A 21,427-nucleotide genomic window follows, 5' to 3' on the forward strand; every position below is an offset into this window, starting at 1 on the left:
AGAAAATCCCTTTAAATGGAGCATTAGAATAACAGAATTTATTTTCTACATCAATCCAATGTCTCTCTTTCTCGACTATATATCAAGACAGTATATCAGATTATTGGGGACAGCTTGTCCAATTTGTTCTACTGACAGAAAGAAAACTACTACAAGGATTCTGCTGACTGCAGAGAGAAATGCCACTGTTTCATGGGTAAAGGAAACAATAACACAAATAAGACGAGGAGGTAGAACAAGTAGATGATAGACAAATGAACAAATGATCTACCATATTCAAAGTTTTCTTGTTTCTGTGTGAGATGTGACTGAACTCTCCACTCACTCATCCCTCTTCCTATACATGTTTACAGCGACTCAACAGCTGGCAGAGCTTTTTATTGGTTCTTATTTGGCGTACCCCCTGCAGCAGGAGTCAAATCACATTTCTCAGATCTGCTGCCACATGTCTGCAGAAACCCAAGAAATAAATGTAATGTGCCTCAGTGCTGAGAATAATAACCTTCTCTGTAGCTGGAGGGATGAGATTTAACAGGAGACTCTGACATATTACTTAAATAGTGATAATGGCTGTTAGGGGTGAGTTGTAGGCAGGCTAAGGGAAAATATGAGAGTATGGGTTAGTTTAGCAGCACAGCTACATGGCTGAGAACAGCAGGTCCTTACATTATGGAAGAGAGGAAAAAAAACAATATCTCTTATTTGGAGATTTAGTAGGAGCTGTGGTTGTGCAGGAGACTGCATGTGACTTGAGGAATCATGCATCCAAATCTATTTAGAGTGCTGTCATTTTGAAGACACATTTACTTATCAGGAGCAATATTGAAACAGCAGGAGTGTGAATCACCAGCCAACATCCTAAGGAAATGTCAGAATGCTGATTCACACAGTTGGATGACTGTGACTCTAAAGGAGCATTTTCACCAAGAATTTATGAATCAGTATTCTGTAGTTACAGAGCTACAACTTATAGATTTTCTGATGAACGATTAAGCTCATGACGGACAATAAATTCTCTAACTTACAAAGGTATTCATACCCCTAAATCAGTCTGGCAGCAATTATGCCTTCAGGTCAGCAGTTACGTCTCTACAAGCTTTACACACCTGAATTTGGGCAGTTTATATCATTCAGAATCAGAATGGATGGGATGTGTCTGTGAACTGCCATCTTCAGATCTCTTTACAGATGTCCTATGGGGTTTGAGTCTAAATCTTAAATATTAAACTGAGGAAATGTGGCTTTATAATTAGGAGTCATATTATATAAATGTATTTCCACAGGAAACAGCAGAGAGGAGTGGACTCTCTGTAATGAGGAGCAACAGTCAGCCATGTTACCCTCAAACAGAAGCAGGTTGTGAGTGAGACAAGTTCAAATGAAGCTCATGTTCACTGTTACACAGCCGATCTCAGTGGTTTTGATGCAGACTTGCTGTTCCAGATGGGCCGTACAGATGTGAGGCTGAGGTGTCTACAGATGCTTCTCTGATACAAACCAGAACAACAAGAGCATGTTTACTTTGCTGTTACAAAACTCTGAATAATGCAAATCCACTACCTGAGTAAACCAGCTGGTTATTCAAAGTCTGCTCATTAGTCCTTTAAAAGACAGAAAAATCTGGAGTGGAGATTTACGCGTTGACTAAACTTTTACAGTCTTTTCAAGAGGAAAGTTTCCGTTTATTCATATTTTTGTGCACTTGAGGAAACCGTTTCAATTCTTCAGATTTCTCCCTGTGGGAAATTAAACGGAAATTCAAGTCTGAATTTGACCTTTAGAAATGAGGAATCTTCATTGAAATGTAGAGCTGCTGAACCCTTCATCTCTCAGCTGTCTTTTGAGCTTGAGTCTTCTTTGAGTTTAAATTTAAATATTTAAAACTAGAGAGTGAATAAGGAGGCTTTTGGAATTATAATCTTAAAATGAAGATGTAGGGCAGAACTGTTTCCGATATTTCATTGTGAACCTCTTCTTCTCAGGCCCACATCTCTTGTTGGGTTCCACAGGGTCAGTTATTGTCAATCTGCATGCTTCCCTTTGGTTGACATGATCCTTATAGAACATATTGACCTTCAGCTTTTTTTTCCCCCACAACTCTCTGAGACTAATTTTGTGTCATCACATTGAGTACAGATAAATTGTATTATTTATAATTATTATTGAATAAAAGAAATTATTGATAGCTTTTGTAGAAATCACAGCTCACAGTTTGGTTCTGACATGTTACATGTTGGTTTGATCTGTAACTGCTTCCCATTGCATCACATTACACTGTAAGTGCAATGTGATGAATGCAGACTTCAGTCAACAGCTCAGTGGGCTTGAACAGAGCAAAGCTCTCAACATGGGAATGACTTTGTAAATACAGGGATTACTGCAGCCAAAGCTTAACACAGCCATGTCTGACAGAGGAAGTACACAGCTGAGATCAATGGAGCAAAAACATCTTGTTGTTCAGTGACAGTGCTGCATATCTCCGGAGGTACAACTGCACTATAGAGAATGTGAGTCTGCATGAAACACTATGTTTGAATCTGTTTTGTATATTGTGTAGACAGCTGGTGTTTATATTGTACTAATAGATATGAGCACAGCACCAACACCAACACATCTCTGTCAGAAGTAACTCATATATGTTTATTCTATTAGCAACAAACCTGTTGCTTTAACAAATAATGATCTCTAATTTTTCACATTTTCTTTAAAATAATATCAGCTGTGATCACAACTGTAAACAAAACAACCCAATCATTTCTGAGCTTTAACCAGAGAAAAGTAGCATAATGAGAAACCGAACCCAGTCCAGACCCTGCTGAGCCCGCAGCACTTTAATCACATTAACTCATTCTTATGAGGACGATCATTTCAAAAGGACAATGTTAAGCTCTAATTAGATTTTCTAACAGAGACCATACAAAGAGCATTAGCAGAAGCTTCACTTCATGACTTAAAACTGCAGAACATGATAGAAAAATATAATCCTGCTTGGGTTGATTAAAAACTATTTTCTCTTTGTGAGAATGTTATAAACAAAGGTTCAGCCAAACAGCTTTCACAGCGACTGGAGAGGTTTGTGTTATGCAGTGGAGCCTGTGTTTTGTAATTAACTATATTAGTCATAAAGACACTCATCTGACTGCGCAAAGTAATACATTGTAGAAATATACTATAAAAAACAACAGAGCAAGAGCAAGTGCTGGAGGAGACAAGAAGCAGAGAGTGAAACAGAAAGAAAGAAAATACACAAAGAGAAAGTGAGAGGAGGTTTTCTTCATCCTGGTCTCATGAGACTTTATAACATGAGCTTACTGAATTACAATGCAAATAAGAACAAAATACCTTTTTTAACAATGAGAGGATGACAACAAACATGTAGAGGCAGAACTAAAAACAGGTTCCAGTCAGACACAGAAATAGTGTATTGGACAGGAAGGTGATGTTTCAATTACTATAGATTAGAAACAGAGCTTGGTTTCAGAGCATCAGCAATTTCTCAGTGTCTCAGACATTTCCACCTATAATCGCACCAATATAATACTCTGTATTCTGTTACACAAATCCAACCCTCTCAGTACTAACTACTTTATACAGTGTCTGAAGAAAGAGAAGAAAGTCTAAATCCTACTCCTCTATTTCTAATTCAACAGGGAGAAGGACTCTGACCAGATGTTAGAGCAACACACAGTGAACGACAGAAAAAAGAAAAGAATTTATGTTAAACCTATAATGAATCTCTGACACAGATGCCCTTTCTGGATTTACTGTATCAATCTCCTCAGACAGTTATTTATCAAGGCAACTCAATGAAGTGCTTTGTTTGAGAGCAGAACAACAGAGCTTCACCCGATCAATCAGGTTCTGTTCACAAACACAAACACAACAAACTATTCTGTACTGTAAAATAAAAAGCTGTTCTCTGTTCGAATGACACTGTTGTAGTGTTGGTGCAGCACTGAAACAAACAAATCTGTGCCTCAGATCCACCCCTGCTGTTCACAACCCACGTGTCATTCAGCACACAGTCTAATATAAGCTAATTGGCAATAATAGAGTCATAACCCAGCATGCAATTGGGTGGTCAGACTTTTAAGCCTTTTGATTAGAGGAGTTATCTGATAACCCACAATTCCCTGGTTTCATCAGGGAAGCAATTATCTTGTCACTGATCTGTGGCCGTCGCATAAAGAGTATCTGATCAGAATTTAGTGGCTGAACACAGTGACAGAGGACGGAGATAACACAGCATTTAAACAGGATTTAAAACTTTTCCACTCTCCATCAAAACACTTCAGGGGAGCTCTGACTGGGATTTTCAGCATTGTGTCTGACTGCAGAAAATGAACATGAAGAACAAACACCACAATGATCATCTGCTCAACAGTTAATTTCTGTGCCACTTTCTCCTAACACTGTTCACACAAAACACACTTTTCACAGGTTCAGGTGTGGGGTGGGGATGGTGGTGGTGTTAGAGTCAGTGAGGATAAAGAAGACATCATTAAACTGCTCGGCAGCATCCATCTGGGATGAAAGGACAGCAGCAGTGGATGACAGAGGCTAATAAAGACCTCTGTTGTGTGACACAGCAGCCTTTCAGTCAGTTTTCAGACAATCACAAGCATGTCCTCCTCTCCACTGACAGGCAGCTGGATTTGACCATTTTCTCTCCACAGTTATCTCTCCTCTGTCCTCTCCATCAGCCAAGTCTATTATCTGCTTTCTCTGCCAGCTGTTGATATATTGGCTGATAGTTTACTGTCCTCCAGAGAGACTGGACTAAAAGCTGGGTGTGTGTCTCAGTGGTGTGTGGCCGTCTGACCGTGGAACACACTCACTGACTTTGGTCCTCAAGGAGAAGACTTTGGTCAAAATGCTAGTTATCCCAGGTGGGCAAGAGGGAGAGAGAACAGTAAAAATCTATCTTGGTCAAAGATGGTGAGAATCATGCATTTCACTTTAATGCTCCCACTTCATAGGCCTTGCTTCTCTGACAGCCTTCATTTCTCCTCAATAAAATGTTGCACTGTAGACACTACATTGTAAAACACCGCTGTGCCCACGTAACACACACTGTGAACACTGGAGATTAACTGTTAACCCAGGGGCTAAACTGAACAAGTGTGATATGTAATAAGGTAACTTGTGGATATTATATTATATATTATTTATCATATTACTTAGGCTTATAATAAATATTCAGGTCTAAAGTGCATGCACACACCCACCCACACACACATACATAAAGAGAAACAGGGTTTTTAACATGCACATAAGAAACTCCTCTGTACTGGTTTAGCAATTCCAAAAACAAAAACTTCTTCCTCTTCCACAATCTCTCCAACTACAATATGTTTTACATTTGTGTTATATTAACAGAGATACAGAGTTACTTAAGGTAGAAATGTCTCTAACACCGTCTCTAACAGGAACACCGGAGTTTCCTTGATGTTAGCTGCACCATACTTCAGTAAATACTAATACATGCTGCTTGGTTTGGAAGGCTTCCATATACTATGTAGATTTTAATGATCTCTTCAAGCCATTTTTCCTGGATGTGTAATGCTGAAGTCAATGACAGTGTGTGTAATGTAACAGCATCTAGTTCCTGAACGCAGCTTTAAATAATGAACTATCTCACCAGCGGCTGTTTGTTTTAATCTGTTGTTGTAGCAGACGACTAAACACTGAAACCAACAGTCCAGATAAAATCGCACTCTACTCCTCTAACTGCCAATCAATCATCTCCCTCCTCCTCCACCCTCATCTGTGAGTAGATATTACAGCTGCTGCTGTCTGCTCGCTGCAGAGCAACATAATGTTTTATACAGGACAGTTATTAGTCACATTACATCATGTCATGAGGTCATCTGCCAGGAAAACGTAACACTGGTTATTTTGGTCGTTTGAATCAGTCACTCAGTATGTGCAGTGGAGTAGTGGTTTCTCCACTCTGATGCAGACCAGTGGATGTGATGTGGCTGCTTTGACTGACAGCTTCAAATTGAACGTGTGCTCTTCTGCCATGATAACTGCATCTACATGTGCAGGTATGAATTTGAACCAGCACAGCATCTCTTTAATTCTAGGATGTCTACATGTCAGGTACCTATACAACATACAGACTAGTATGCACACAATACACACATCAGCTTAATGAGTAAAGCACATTTACTCTTCTTCTCTGCTGTGTCATGTCACAGTAGAAAATAAAATTAAACTGCTCCACTGAGACCGCCTCGTTTAATAAATCCCGTTAGAAGCTGTAAAATTTAGAAGCGAGAGGTAAAAATTTTTATGATCTATAAGCAGAGTTGCTTTGAGTAACGGCCAGAACCCCAGTTTGTTTCTGTGGGGATTTTCCTGTGTTTAATGGATGACTGCTTCAGAGTTTTATCCAGTAGCTTCAGTAATTAAAATTATTGAAATCACTGAAATTAGTATCTGTGCTATTCCCATGATAAGACTATCATCCAAAATGTTGTATTTAATACATAAATTATGCATATTTGTCTACAAAATGTGCAAAGCTTGCAGAGCAGAAACAAGTGGCAGCCTGAGACCTGAGATGGATATAGATGAGCATAGAGACAGAAGAGAAACCACAAAACCTCCCTCAGTCATACCACAATACATATAGGATTTACAGTAACACAGAAAACTAGATGTTGAACATGCTGCCAGGGATCAGACTCAGTACAGTGCAGAACTCGGGCTTCCTTTATATCTAATGATAACTTAACAAGCACATACACTCACACAGCAAAACTTACATAAGTAAAGTATTGATCAAAATGAATATTCACCATGAATATGCAGGACATTTCCCAGGCTGTGAGTCTAATTATTGGATATGTGATGAAGTCCAGAGGCCTCATCCTCCCTCCTGAATCAAAATGTAAATGCTCATTGAGCAGCTCTAAACACATGAAATCCTACAGAGGCCTGATGTGGCAGCTTTAGGGCAGGAACAGGAACAGACCTTGAATGAAGACTACAACAACAGCACTATGGTGTAATACCTTCACAGACAGCAGTACTAAACTAAAATATAAAGAGCTCCCCAAAAGTCCAGTGTTGCCTCTTTCTCCCTCTCTCTCAGTATGAGTCATAGTGAAGACAGTTTTCTCCTCTTTCTCCTTGAGAATTAATGTTTCACAGACACCGTTAGAACTTTTCTCACCATCATCTATTTTACATTCTGTCTGTGAAGACTGAATCTCATTACTATGAGGAGCAATGTGAGTGAGTAAACCTCATGTGTTTTTAAGAACAATCAGGATTTTTGTTGTTTCCTTAACTTGAACTGCTGGAAGGCAGAGGACTGTGGTTACTGATGTTACCCTCTGTTTACATGTGTATAGTAGTTTATCATAGTTGCTATATTAAGCCTAAATATCCTCCCTTTTAAAGTGCATTACTGTAATTACTACAGATTAGAAACTAATGTAATTAAATAAAACAGGTGATTTGCATTTGAAGTATGGAGTCATTATCAATAATGGCACTGCAGTAATAAATGTTTTAAAAGGGCCAATCCGGCTGACTTTGTACAATCCTCACGTCATGGACATCAGCTCAAAGAATATGGCATGATTTTGTGTAATTCGATCCCGACAGATGGAGCACAGCATTCAGACCAGCACATACAGATGTTAATGTCTAAAACTTCAATCACAACTTTAAAACTCTGTAAGTACACATCAGACTGTCAGGAGCAGATCAGATGGACAGAGGTTTCAAAGTGTCACCATGGAGACTAAAGTTATCACAAAATGCATTTTCAATTTCATATCATTCATCTTCACATCTCAACTGTGTCTCCTTCATCAGCTCTAGAAGATCCAAGCGTAACTCTGGCAGATTCTTCTTCCTGTGCTTGTTGACATTCTTCACCTTCCTACTCGCCACTGTTCCTTTCTCTAAATGATATTTTGTTGTTACAAAATCACATTATTCAAATGCCTTCATAAATATTTATAGTGAGGTATGAGGGAGGCCAGTGGAGGTTTTCTGCTTCCACCTTTCTGCTCGTTGTAATTATACAACTGAATGACAAATAAATATGAGTGAGAGGGAGAGAGAGAGAGAGAGAGTAGTGAATAATGTCTTCAATTGGCATACAGCCACATTAATCAACCAAATACCTACCAAAATTTACCCTCCATTTTTAAATATCACTAATTGCATAAGACCAAGGGATTTGATTAAAAAGTAATTTCCACTGGATGTGTGAGTTCTCTGTCTGTTTAATAATACTAAAACAAAGATGTGCTGGGAGTGGGCAACTACAACAAGAGACAGCTACAACACAGAACATATGAGGCAATGAAAGGTAATAATAATAACAGTAAAGGGTAAATATGAAAAAGTTCCAGAAATTATGTGGTTCAGTGGTAATAAAAACTTTGTGTGTGTGTTCGGAGTAAAACAGGAAATCAGTTTCATGTGCTCTGATATCTGCTTGTGTTATTGCAGCATAACTTAGAAACGGGGAAAAAAAGATGCCTTTTTCTTTTTTAAGTTAAATATGGCTGTGAGCAGTGAGACCTGGCATAATAAATGAGACACGATCTCACCTGGTAGGAGATTCTGCAGCATTGATATTAATAATGGAGGATTTTAGAGACTGTGGGTTGTGGATGGCCACACAGGTCAGAGAAAAACATGCAGTGCATCTATATTTCATTAGAACATGTTCATCCTGAAGTTACAGTGGATTTTCTGATGTAGTAATAGCATCTGGTTTTGTTCACTCATTAATGCCACAAATATGCACTTTTATTTATATAACTAACCACTGTTCAGTGAACTTACTTTAAAGGCCCAACCAGGAATCATCTGAGTGAAATTTGAGGAATAGTCACATACATGTTTGAAGTTTTAGAAGAAAAGATGGATGTCCATTATTTCAAGCATAACTCACAGATAACTGACAAGTGTGAGTGAAGAACAGGGTCTCACTAGTTTTCTTAGTTCAAATGGTCTACATCATTTAAGTGGAAAACCCTCAGGTTTGTTTTATTTCTCCTCCTAAAAAATGCCAGCTGTGATGGAGAAGTCTGAGCTGCAGATACACACAGTAACATGAGCTCAAAGCCCACAGAAATAAAGTAATGGGATTTAGAGACCAAATCAAACCAAACCCAGTCCAGGACCGACCGAGCCCCCAGCACTTTAATCACATAAGCTCTTTCTTGTGAGGACAATGATTTCAACAGGACAATAATAAGAACTAATTAGATTTTCTAGGAGAACCATTGAAAGGACATTAGCTACTGCTGCCTCCTGACTTACAAATGTAAATGAGGACTTGATCCTGCTCGAGTAAATTGCCGAAACAATTTTTCCTTTGTGAGTGAATAATAATATACAGCTGTTCTGCTACAAAGCTTTACTGCCAATGGAGAGGTCTGCATTATGTAAAGACGCTCCAGGAGGTCTGTGTTTTATACAGAGAGGGGACAAGTGTGAGTCTCTGGGTATTATCTAATTATTAATGGTGACTGGTGCCTGGCAGCAGAGCACTACTCAGCAGAGGGAGAAGGATATGTCTGTCAGACAATACAAGGAAATTATTAAAGGTGTGTAACACACTCTCTCCATCTTTCTGTCCATTCATCATCTCCTCTGTGTGTAAATGAATCTCTCTGAAGTTGAGCTGCCTAAATTACTTCATTAACTTCCAACCTTATTTACCTCCAGTTTAAATCTGAAGCATTTAAGATCCATTCTATTACTGACTGGGGTTTTATTCCTTCTGTTTAACTGGAACAAATGTGATTGGTTTTAAGAGAGAGTTTTAAAGGAACTGATCCTGCACACTCACTCCAGTCTACTTTTTTATTTTGGACCGGTTACTGTTCAACCCCCAGGTTTTATTGGTGGAATAAAACTTGTAGATTGGGGATAGACATGCAGCATACACGTATAACTTCTATTTTGAATTGAATGACAGTCATGCAGTAGTACAGCCAAAGAAAGAACTTTTCTGACCTTAAATCAGGTTTCCTGTCTAGAAAGGAGTGAGGACTGCTACTGCTACTTAACACAGTAACATGCTGTGTCGAGCTGCAGAAAGTAGAACACAAAATGCATTTGTCCACTTTGTCAGTCTTGACTTGCAAAATAAAGCTGTGTAATTGCAAAAGTGTGTTTTCAGCTTTCCATCACCTGTCATGGTGCTGCCACCTTATGATACACACACACACACACACACACAAACTCTTGGCCCAAGTGACTGCCTGTTTATATCCTCATCACCATGAGAGCTGTCAGTCAGTGTTAAGTTCACTGCTTCCAGAGAGTCACTGGTCAGTCCTCAGTGTCCAGTCAATTTACCAACAGATGAGAAAGCTGACAACCACAGAACAGACAGAAAAAAATAGACCAGACTTTCAGAAAAGTGACGTCTTCAACTTCATCAGATTTTATTATTTCAATTTCACGAGGAAAAGTGATAAATACACATTCAGCCATCTGCCAAACTGCACCAAGTGTCTCCATATGCATTACCAGTGTAGGCCTACATTTAGAAACAACACGTGAGACACTAGAGTTTAAATCCACCCCAGAATAAATATTCAGCCCAGTCAGGTTACATGTGTCAAACACAGAGCAAAGAAGAGGAGAGCGGGTCTGTACAATGACAACCTCTCATCACTGGCTAATTAGAGGCCAATCAGTGGAGCCCTCATCTCATTCTAAAGACTCTTTCTTATTTGACAGCATTAGGAAGTAGATGTGACGGTGAGAAAGATCAGCTAACCAGGGAACATTTACTGTGAGGTAGAAATGAGACTGAGTGTGAAAGATGGAAACTAGAGAAAGAGACAGTGAGGGAGACATTTTTGAATCCTCATGGCTCCATCTTTGTGTCTCCATGGTGTGTGATCACCTCAGGAAAGACAGCCACTGTGTCAGTAATAGAAATGTGAAGCATTTGGATGAAGAGTAGAGAGCAGGGCTGTGGATTTGACAGATTCTATTTTATCTTTTTTACACACATCAGCACACTGAGGATTTTAAATTGTGGCAAGATGCCAACCTCTACCTGCTAACACAGTGTGCATTAAAATATAATAATATAATGCTACTTTGAAAAAGACTGGATCTGTTCCATAGCATGCCTTGTCTTTCAGCAAACTGAAGTGTACGACTCTTCAACTTGAAGGGTTTTCAAGTTCCTCTTCAAGGCAGACAGGTAGATGTGAAGACCAGAAGACTTTATGTTGAATGGGGAAAAAAAAAATCAAAGCTGGTCTCCTTCAGAGGTACTGAGGTTGAATAAATTCAGTCATTCTGTGATTAGTTCAGAAATGAACTAATCACTGCAGCAGTGTCATTTTGCAGAAAATGAGTGTAGATCTTTGTCCCATTTCACAGTCCAACTAACTGTTCAGTCGATTTCCAGCATCTGTACAATGTTTAAACCATTAATTATCTTCTGCTGATTAGAGGGAAATTTCCTTTGAACTCTTTTAATGTTGATGCAGCAGTGAAGCAGAGGTCGCCTCATGAATTCTTTAGTTTTCAGGATATTCTTCCTGAGGCAGTGTGGCTTCACAGTCTGTGTCTCCATGTTTCTCTGCTGCATTTCAACAATTACTGAGTCTTGTCTGTTGTAGAGATGATGTTTAATCTGTCTGTTTCTGGATGGCATTAACAAGGTGAATATTGGCCTCTGATTGACAATACAACAGAAGAGCAGGAGAGGTTCAGACTGTGACTGGTTAAGATGACATTTAGATGTGATGCTGTGGAGAGACTTCATATCTTCTCCCCTCAGGAACTGTCCTTAAGGGACAGGATTTATAAGCATAATGTAGCACATTAGAGCTTTGAAATGCCATTTTACATGACTGATACAACAATGACAGAGGTCAGAGTGTTCAAATAGAAAAAATACACTCAATAGCATGCTCAGTAGAATAAGCAAAGAACATGTTTAATTTCATTTAAGACACAGCACACAGGTTGATCCTGATGTGTGTCATCTAGAGGGAAATGGGCTGTGGCAGACATTACTGCAGCACACACTCTCTGAATACAGAAGTAGCCTTTGCTTCTTGAAACACACTCAAGGTTACACTGCATGATTGGTACATTGCAAGAAAGAAAGAAAGAAGTCTGAGGACCCTCAGCATCATATACTGTACAACACCCAGTCTTCCATTCTTCTTTTACAGCACCCATTTCTCTCTTTATTGGACTCATTCTTTAGCACCAAGTCTTCCAGTGTAGACCAGGGAGTCCTCCCACAAAGATTTATTCCACCAGCTGCCCACAAACGTCTGCTGTGCTCTCTGCATGAGGTTCAGATGGCACATTGTTTTTTTTTTCTTTGTCGGTCTGACTTTACAGCCAGTCTGAAATATAGGATTTGACACATAAAACAAACCATGTTGGTGTTTTGGTTGGTGTCTTTGAGGTGGAGGACTCCTGTGGAGCATTATCTGCCACAGACAAATGAGAACTTTGTATCAAGCTGTGATAAATGGATCACGTCATGAAATGCTGAATGATGAGTTGTTTACGTTAGACCCAATTTAAAGATAAAAAGAATCAGTAATGTTGAGTTGGCTCTGATGTGTGCCTCTATTTGTTTTTTAATTCAGCCCAATACAAAGCCAGCTGTCATTATAGGGACACAAGGACAAGTGGAGCTGACTCATACTATTTAATTTTACTGATGATTTACTGAGACTTCTTCAGCTGAGCCCTCAAGCAAGGCACCAAACCTTATATGTTTAGTAAACATCCAGCTGAGGAGATTAATGACTTTATTTAAATTCAGAGAAGACTGTGGTGAGCAGCCTCAGGTAAGAACATCTGTGGTGGGAATACTGGACACTTTATAGGAAAGCTGAGAAAAACAGCAATGTAAATAACCAACAACACAAAAACCAGACTGCTTTTCATGATAAAAGGATTCTAGATTCAAATGGTTCTTTTACTCAAGGTATGAAACGTTATAATTTTAGGAGAATGTTGTTAATTCTGGGGAGAAATCCACAACCTCACCACTGTATTTACACAACAGGTTTTAGGTTGAATATTTTGGTTCTGCAGTCATCACTACAGAAATGTACAGTGGATCTGATCACAGTACAGAAATTAAAGTGTATTCACTGTTGTGAATATGAGTGTCTCCTTTTGATCTCCAGAGCAGAGCTCCCACTGGGATTAAGAGTTAGTGTTTGACTGCAGGATAGAACAAACACCCTCAGCAGTTTCTTTTTATGTGCAGAAATGTGAAGGTTTTCCCTGATCACATGACATGACATTCAAAACAAAAAGTCACTGCTAACATCAGCACAGGATCAAGGGGCGGGAGCATCCTCTGTCCTTATTAACTAACCAGTGCCCTTTCTCCCCCTCCACACTGGTTTTCACCATCTGCGTTCATGTCTACAGTTAAACATCAAAGTTCCACTCTCCTGTGAAATCTTCCTCAACTTACAGAGGGAGACACACATGCAGCACAACTGAATTAATGAACAAAACAGCAGTTTGAGAATTGTAGAGAATAGTTCATTGCAAAGATAGGGAAAAAGATATTACAGAAAAAAACATGATGAATACACAGACAAATGTTTGTTGGTTTTTCCTAAATTTGGAAACACTACTGCTAAAGCTGATGTTCTAGTATGATACAGATACTGTAATTCAATGAGGATTAAATATGTTTTAATCTCCTCTCTGTTCTCTGAAAGTTTCTTCTTTAATATCTGGAATCGAAAAACCTTGAGACTGAGGTCAGAGCCTCTGTGAGAGCCTCACATCATTTATTCATCTGTGTGTGTGGTTGGGTGTGTGTGTGTGGCCGTGCACTGACACTCATTTGTTTTCCCTGAGGCCATTTTAAATGCCTCTCAGTCGAAGCAAGGTATCCAGTGACCAATACAGACAGCTCTGCTTAGTGTGGCTGTAATCCCATCTGTTCTCTATTTTAATCTCACTGTGACATGAGAGAACCTGCTGCCTGAAACACACTGAACATGGGCCGTTCACCAAGTTGTTGTGCTTCTCTGACATCCAGATGCTCTCTCACCAGGGTCTTTGATACATTTTTGTGTGCAATGTTGTGTATATGACAGAACTACTCCAACAGGTTACTGGAGTTGTGAAGTCCTGGTCCTAACAACACGTAGGTAGAAATCACAAGTTGTTTCTCATAATAATGGATACTGATTCAAATTGCCAGTGTGGTTAGTAGCTTAATAAAAGCGTATTTGTGGTAGTACATGTACATGTACATGTACTGTATGTGTGTGTGTGTGTGTGTGTGTGTGTGTGTGTGTGTGTGTGTGTGCGCTTTTGAGACCACTTACAAACTGGATAGAGAAGGGGAGAAGAACAGATCTATTTTCTCTTACTAACACATTAGTAAACATCCTTTCCTCTCTGAACTAATAACTAATGTCTTCCTCTCCACTGGCAGGCCATTTTCTCCTTCCTCTGCTTTCGTCCATTCTCTCCATCTAGTATCATGTTTTTCTTGGTCTTCCTGTTGTCTTGTTATTCAGACATCAGACTACCCTTCATCTACATTCACAGGCAGCAGAGCTGCAGTGTCACTGTCACAAAACCGAACATGACCAACAGCATGTTACCATCCTGTACAAGAAAGGCAACCAGCTAAAGCTACTTTACACAGAGGGCATTCATAAAACCAGTGGCTCTTTAAAAGCCTCCTACTCTGCTCACACATTATTACAAGAATCTGTGAAGCAGCACAAATCACCTCTGATCCTCACACCACAGCTGTCAGACAGGAAGAGAGCAGAGCAGCAAGGCCAGCTTCACCACTGAACAATTAAAACCAACAAGTGACCTCTGGGTTTACACTCCATACATTCACCTCTAACAAGACACTGAGCATGTGGAGCGAAACTTTATAAAATGAAGACACTGATGTTAGAGTGAAATGAAGTCACAGAGGTTTGGTGGTTTTAGAACTGGTATTTCATGATTAACAAGAAAAGAGTAGAAACTACTTATTTTCAGTATCTATACATTTTCTGTTTTGACTAACCATTATGTTAATATCTGTATCTATATATCTAAAATCTTTTATCTTAAAGAAGTGATCTTAAGATTAAAATAAATAGAACACTGTCTTCAAGCCTTAGACTTTCTACTGAAGACAGATCATGTCTGATATTTGCACATTATATTCAAGCAAGGTCATACATCACCATCATGTTTGACCAACAGCACTGAATATGATAAGCGACATATCTCTCGAACCATTGTATGCTACATGACACAGCACAAAATGATGATGAATGAACGTTTGTATGCCAGAGTGATCTCCCCTTGGTACCACAGGGCTAACACAGGATTTATAGAGTCTCTGTGTCTGGAGTATCTGCTGCAGTTCAAAGAGAGCCTACTCTGTTCTTTGGAGAAAGTCACTTATATGTGAAATCCTAAGTTGCTGAATCTGTTCCTGTAGCACGACTATAAAATAGCTTGCAATAAATTATTTGAACCTAATTACATTAAATAGTACAATAACACATTTACGTGATCGTGGTTCCAGAGGACGACTTTTAATGTTTTTAGTGAACTGCTGATCTCTTATTATTTAGAAACAGACTAAGCTGTAAGACAGAACAGAGTTTTAAAGTCAAAAAGTTTTTAATGACTCAGTGCAAAAATTATTTTTGCAATAAATTAAAGTTTGCCCAGAATCAAAAACAGACATTTCACATCACAAGACCAAAGATTTGCAACAAATCTACCGGTCCACTGAAATGTCAAACTGCAGACAGGGTTTTATAGCTCTGCTGTCAGAGTCTTATCACTGCAGGGAAAACAAATCCTCCTCATTACATTCCCTCATTAGAGAGAAAGTTCACAATAATTTAACAGAGTGCATCAGCTCAAATCTCATAGTGATCACTAAGCTGAAAGCTGCTGACCTCTCGGTGTCTTGATTCATAATTAATGTCCAGATCTCAGTGTTTCTGTCAGTGTGAAAAGTTTCTGTCATGTTTGACTGCAAAAGCTTTGAAACTTGTAATTTTTGAAGAGGATCTATGAGAAGTTCAGGCTTGGAGCTCATGGAGTAGAATAATGTGCTGGAATATTTGACTGTGTGTTAAAATGCTGTAGTTCAAGTCTCACCTATATTTATTTTCAGTATGTACACATGCAGCAGGCCAGCCTATGCTGCAGCAGTAAAACACATTTTGGAGCTTTTGGAATCATTTGTCTGAGAGAACAGCTGATTAAACTTGTTTCTGACTCCACAACCACCTTCACCCGCAGATTGCAGTGACAGAAATTCTATCAGTGCTGTGACTGGAAGGAATAATTATTTGAGTCTAACAGAAGTCCTGTCAATAGCACCTGATCCTCACATATTCACACTTCATTTGTGTGGGTACGAAGTTTTACAGAGAGCAACAAGGAATTGTACGTGTGAAGGAGTTCAAAGAGCTGACAGTGAATTTTGCAGGTGGGGAAAGTAACTTTTGTGTTAATCACTATTCAGAATCAGAATCAGACTTTATTGCCAAGTAAGTTTGCACATACAAGGAATTTGTCTTGGCATATTGGTGCTAAAGGACAGTTATAGTACAAGAACTATATTTACAAGGAACATAAATATATACACAAGGAGCACAAATATACATGATTAAAATGTAAAGTGTAATGTGTAGAGTGCAAATGTTTGAAGGTGGCAGTGATTGTCTGGATGTGTTTGATAAACTTTCATTGTTATGATAAACATACACATCAGCACACAATGTTCAGAGTTCTTTAATGTGTCTGGGATCCAAACACGTGACCTCTCTGAAGTGATGCAGGGTTTACTGACAGTGCAGAACGTGGTGAGGCTGAAGTCAAAACTGTGTCTGCAGTATTTCATTTAGAGAGAATGTGCAGGGACTTTAATGGATTCTCCAGCTTAATCTTAACAAGATGATAAGGAACTGGATGAGTTGGGAAGTTGTTCATTTGTGTCACTAAAAGAGCCCTTCTTTACAGAGCTGAAGCACTGGCCCACTGGTTACTAAAAGTTGGTTTTGTTTGTCTCCCAGTCTACTGTATCACTACAGAGGCCAGTTTGAATGAGTAACATTTGCTGTCACAACTGTCCTCAAGAACACAGAGATAGAGAGAGATCATTTTAGTGCTGATGGCATAAGAATTAGAACTTATCACAGATAGGAACTTAGAAAGCAGATTAACTTTCATCATAGATACCTCTCACAGGGGAAAGTTACTGTAAAATTTGCTTTTAACTAGAAATCTATTAGCAGGGTTTCTGCTTCAGTCCAACCAGAGCTGCTGTTGAAAACTCATCTGCCTAAGAAGCTGAGATGGGCTTGGTCACATCAGTGGATAAAGTCTGAAGAGCCTGATGCTTAATGATCAGTGAGATGCAGAGAAGAGACTGACACACAGGATTTAACTACAATATAAAAAACATTTGAGATTCGACAGCAGAAGATAAAGGAGTTATATGAGATCTGAGAGAATATCTCTGTGTTGCAGTTAATGTGCTTCAGAAAGATGAACAACCAAAATGAACTGTAGCAATGGAAAGAGACTAAATATCACTCCTCGCTTTCAACAAAGAGAAGAACACTTCACAGGGAAAATAATGTCTACTGCAAAGTCACAGATAAAAGAGAGCGAGGGTAAAGAGCACATTATTCAGCAAAACCCAAAGTGACTAAGAACTGATGGACAAAAACTCCTCTAAAACTTTAACGTAGGCAGTGTGAAGCACAGAGAGAGCAGAGAGATGACGAAGAACCCACTGAAACCACTCTTGTATTTCTTCTCACAATTTTCTCCACACGATACATCTGTGGATATTATGAAGGTGTGTAGGCATGAGGCTGTTTGGGGATCCATGGGATCTTTCTCCATCTGATTTGCATGAAAGTGCAAAAATCCAAAGGTAACAGAATTTACAGAGAGAAATGTGAAACTCGCCAGGAGGACAGAATAAGCCGAGTGTGAGAATAGGGAGAGAGAACAAAGGAAGTTAAAAGTACAGCTCTAAAAACCCACAGTGACTCAGCATGAAGAGTGAAAACTTCTTTGAAACCCGTCCACAGAGAGAGAGAGTTAAAGAAGCCCATCTCCTCTGAAGGGTTTAACCTGTCTCTTTTCATCCTTTATCCCATGGTGAGAGGCAGATTCTATGTCTAATGTATATACAGTATGCATACAAGATAATGTTCATGACTTACGGCTTTCTTTTCTGTGAAGCATTCACTGACACTGGAAAGTGCAGTCATACTTTTTGCCTATTTGAGCCACCAACTTTACTGGCAGTTTCTGAACAAGGTCTGAATGCTTTTGGTAGGAAAGTGATACATTTCCAATTAAAACAAAAAGCCAACTGACTGTAACAATGGCTGTGATGTGGTTAATCAGGAGAAAGGTTTCAGTTCATTTGATTATTTTGAAACTGGATTATGCAAAGAAGCAGGAAATGTGCAAAAGTCCAAGTGACATTTAACCGATAAAAACAAAAAAGAAGGAAGGAAGGTAACATGGCATAAATCTAGTGTGCTAACTGTGTCCCAGAGGAAAGGTGTCAACAGTCTGAACAGCCAGTGAGTTATGTGTATCAGTTCTTCAACCCTCTTGAAACAGGTCAGAGGGCTGAGTGATGAAGCAGCAACACAAAGCGACAGAAAGACACTACAGCCATTTCTACCAGCAACCAGCAGACCACCACTCATTAGAGCAGCTTTACACCTCACTGACAGACACAACCCAGCTCAGTCTCTGCACAGCTCTGAAGGAAAAACACTGCTGTGGCTGTATTTGAGAGGCAACATACTATAGCTCATATTTATAACTGACAATCATATCACTAACACAACTTTAAACTCAGAAAGCTAACTGATTAGAGAGCCACGAGGACACTGTTGAGGCTGTTAGATAACAACAATTAAAAGGGAGAAGATGAAATGATCCCCTTAGGCCTACTTTATATTTATTGAGCTTGCAAACACACACACACACACACACACAACAAATTCCTCTCCATTAGCTGTGACATGGCAGCAGACAAACACTGAAGGAGGTACAACTATAGTCAAAAAAGTTAATGACAGCAATATATTAATATTAATAATAATAACAGCTCATCCAAAGTAAAGGAGTCAAAGTTCTGTTTAAAATCTGGATCAGGAACAGCCTGACCTTTTCACACCAAACTCAAACACATGATAAACTTTTGACTTTGCTTTGTTTTATGCTCCAGTATGCAGGTGTGCATGAAGCAGATGTAACGATCACTGAGAACACTGTAGTTGAGTTTCTCACAGACCGTCTGATGCAGTGGCTGCTGACAAAACAAGATGAAGACATTACTGTGACAAGAGTCTGAATGTCTGAGCTCTCTCTGTTTACCTGTCATTCAGGAAAACAGAGACAGGGAGGACGGAGAGAAACTCTTGTTCTTATTTATTCAGTTTAGCAGCTCCTCACTCACAGTGAGTAATAAAAAAAAGGGTAATGTACTGTAACCTTGAAAATACACAATTCAACTGTGTCAGCATGACAATATTTTACTGCAGATATATTATCTGGTAGTTGAGATAAAATTGTATTACTGTAATTTAATTTAATTCAATCAATGCAATTATGCCACTTAGTCATTTTGCCTCATAATAATTTTGAAAGATGAAATGTCTTCTGTTGTGTATGTGGACTGTTAATGAAGTCTTCACAACATTCACAAAGATTGTGTTTCACACTCTCTCAGTCTCAAACACCCTGAGCAGGGTGCAACGCTGTTAAACTGTCTCAGCTGCAAACTCTCGTCATGCAGCATACTGCGCCTCGTTCACACTCCAGATCCAGCAGATCTACCCTGCTGACGACACTCAGAGCTAAAGGCTAGAAAACATTACCACTAACAGTCAGAGGGACTCAGTTTGACAGGAAGAAAAAGCTGACAGTGACCAGAGCTGAGACACTACAGATATTCACCAGCTCTGCAAGAGAAGCACAGCTGGAGTCAACAAGAAGACCACCCATCACTCATTCACTGAACTGTGAGAGGAGTGTTTTTAATGTCAACAGAGATGGTACAAAAGTTATGGTAAAATGTTTAAAAAATGAAAGAGAGAGAGGGAGACAACCATCTCCTCAGTGAAGGATCTTAGCTCATCTCTTCATCAGCTTTTATGCTTCCTATCCCACAACTCCAACAAGTCCTCAGGTTGTTAATCAGTACTATTCAAAACTCTTTGAACTGTGATTCATAATAACATTTTCATACGCACTTCAGCTACTAAAGTTATGTTTAGGTACCTAACAATGCTGGGTTAAGGTTTGGGGAAAATGGCGTTCCTCTGTATTGGTACTGTGATGTAAAGCTACTCCTGTGGAATATTGTAGATTTCATTAATTTTTTAGTACATCTATGCTGAGATCTTTGAACTCCACTCCCAAGCTTTCCTCCATACCACCTACAGAGCTGAGTAGCTGACATCAGATTTTCTGAGACATACAGGTAGTTTTTTGGACATTTATTGAGCTCAGTTCACATAGAAAATGACAAAGCATTTATTTAAATTAATGTCTCTCAACTCCAATTGAGACAGATTTATGTTATGAAAGCTGAAGAATTAGAAAAAGGTAAGCAATGTACACAAATGTTGACTTGTTTGAACTTGATTTAGATATCATGTTTCTGCTGCTGTTTTCTCATTGAAAAGAAGTTGATCAGAACAGTCAACAAGATGGAAGATGAATAAATGGGTCACTTCTGTGAGAGAGGGGAACCTTTTAGTTTTCCTGGAGTTTGTTCCCAGTCTTTTGCCTCCTCTCACTCATGAAGCTCTTGGTGCCAGAGGCTGGGGTACTTGTAGTTTTCAAAGGTTCCAGTCAAAATTTGATTCTGTATTCAGTCTGCTTAATGTCAAGTGATGGGATGCCAGCAAGATTTCAGGCAGTCCGGCACTAACATGTGAAGGACTCTGCCAAGATTTTATGGTGCTGGTGAATTGTTGATAAATAACAATGGCCTTAGTTTGGCAGTTCCTTGGAAATATCATATATGAATATATGTGTAGATTGTGGATCAAGAGCAAACAGATTTTGCCAGAAGGTTAATGAGTAATGCACAATTTAGGAAGAGGACAACTGGGAAGAATTTACAACTTATATTGTTTTTAATTTGAGAATAAAATATCAAAAACAAATTGGATTGATGAAATGATTTAACATGCAATAATTCCTGTGTGGGATACAATATCCATTAGAGATGAAAGATAAAACAATGACCTGAATGCTGATATTTTGGACTCAATGATTAGATCCAAATGCTAATGCAATGATGCGACAGCTTCTAAAGTGCATCTGTTTCATACTTGAAAAGCACTCAACACAGGAAAACAAAATGGCAAAGCCACTCATTGTTTTTCATTGCATTTCATGT

This window comes from Lates calcarifer, linkage group LG21 (assembly GCF_001640805.2).
Source record: "Lates calcarifer isolate ASB-BC8 linkage group LG21, TLL_Latcal_v3, whole genome shotgun sequence".
NCBI classification, from domain to species: domain Eukaryota; kingdom Metazoa; phylum Chordata; class Actinopteri; family Centropomidae; genus Lates; species Lates calcarifer.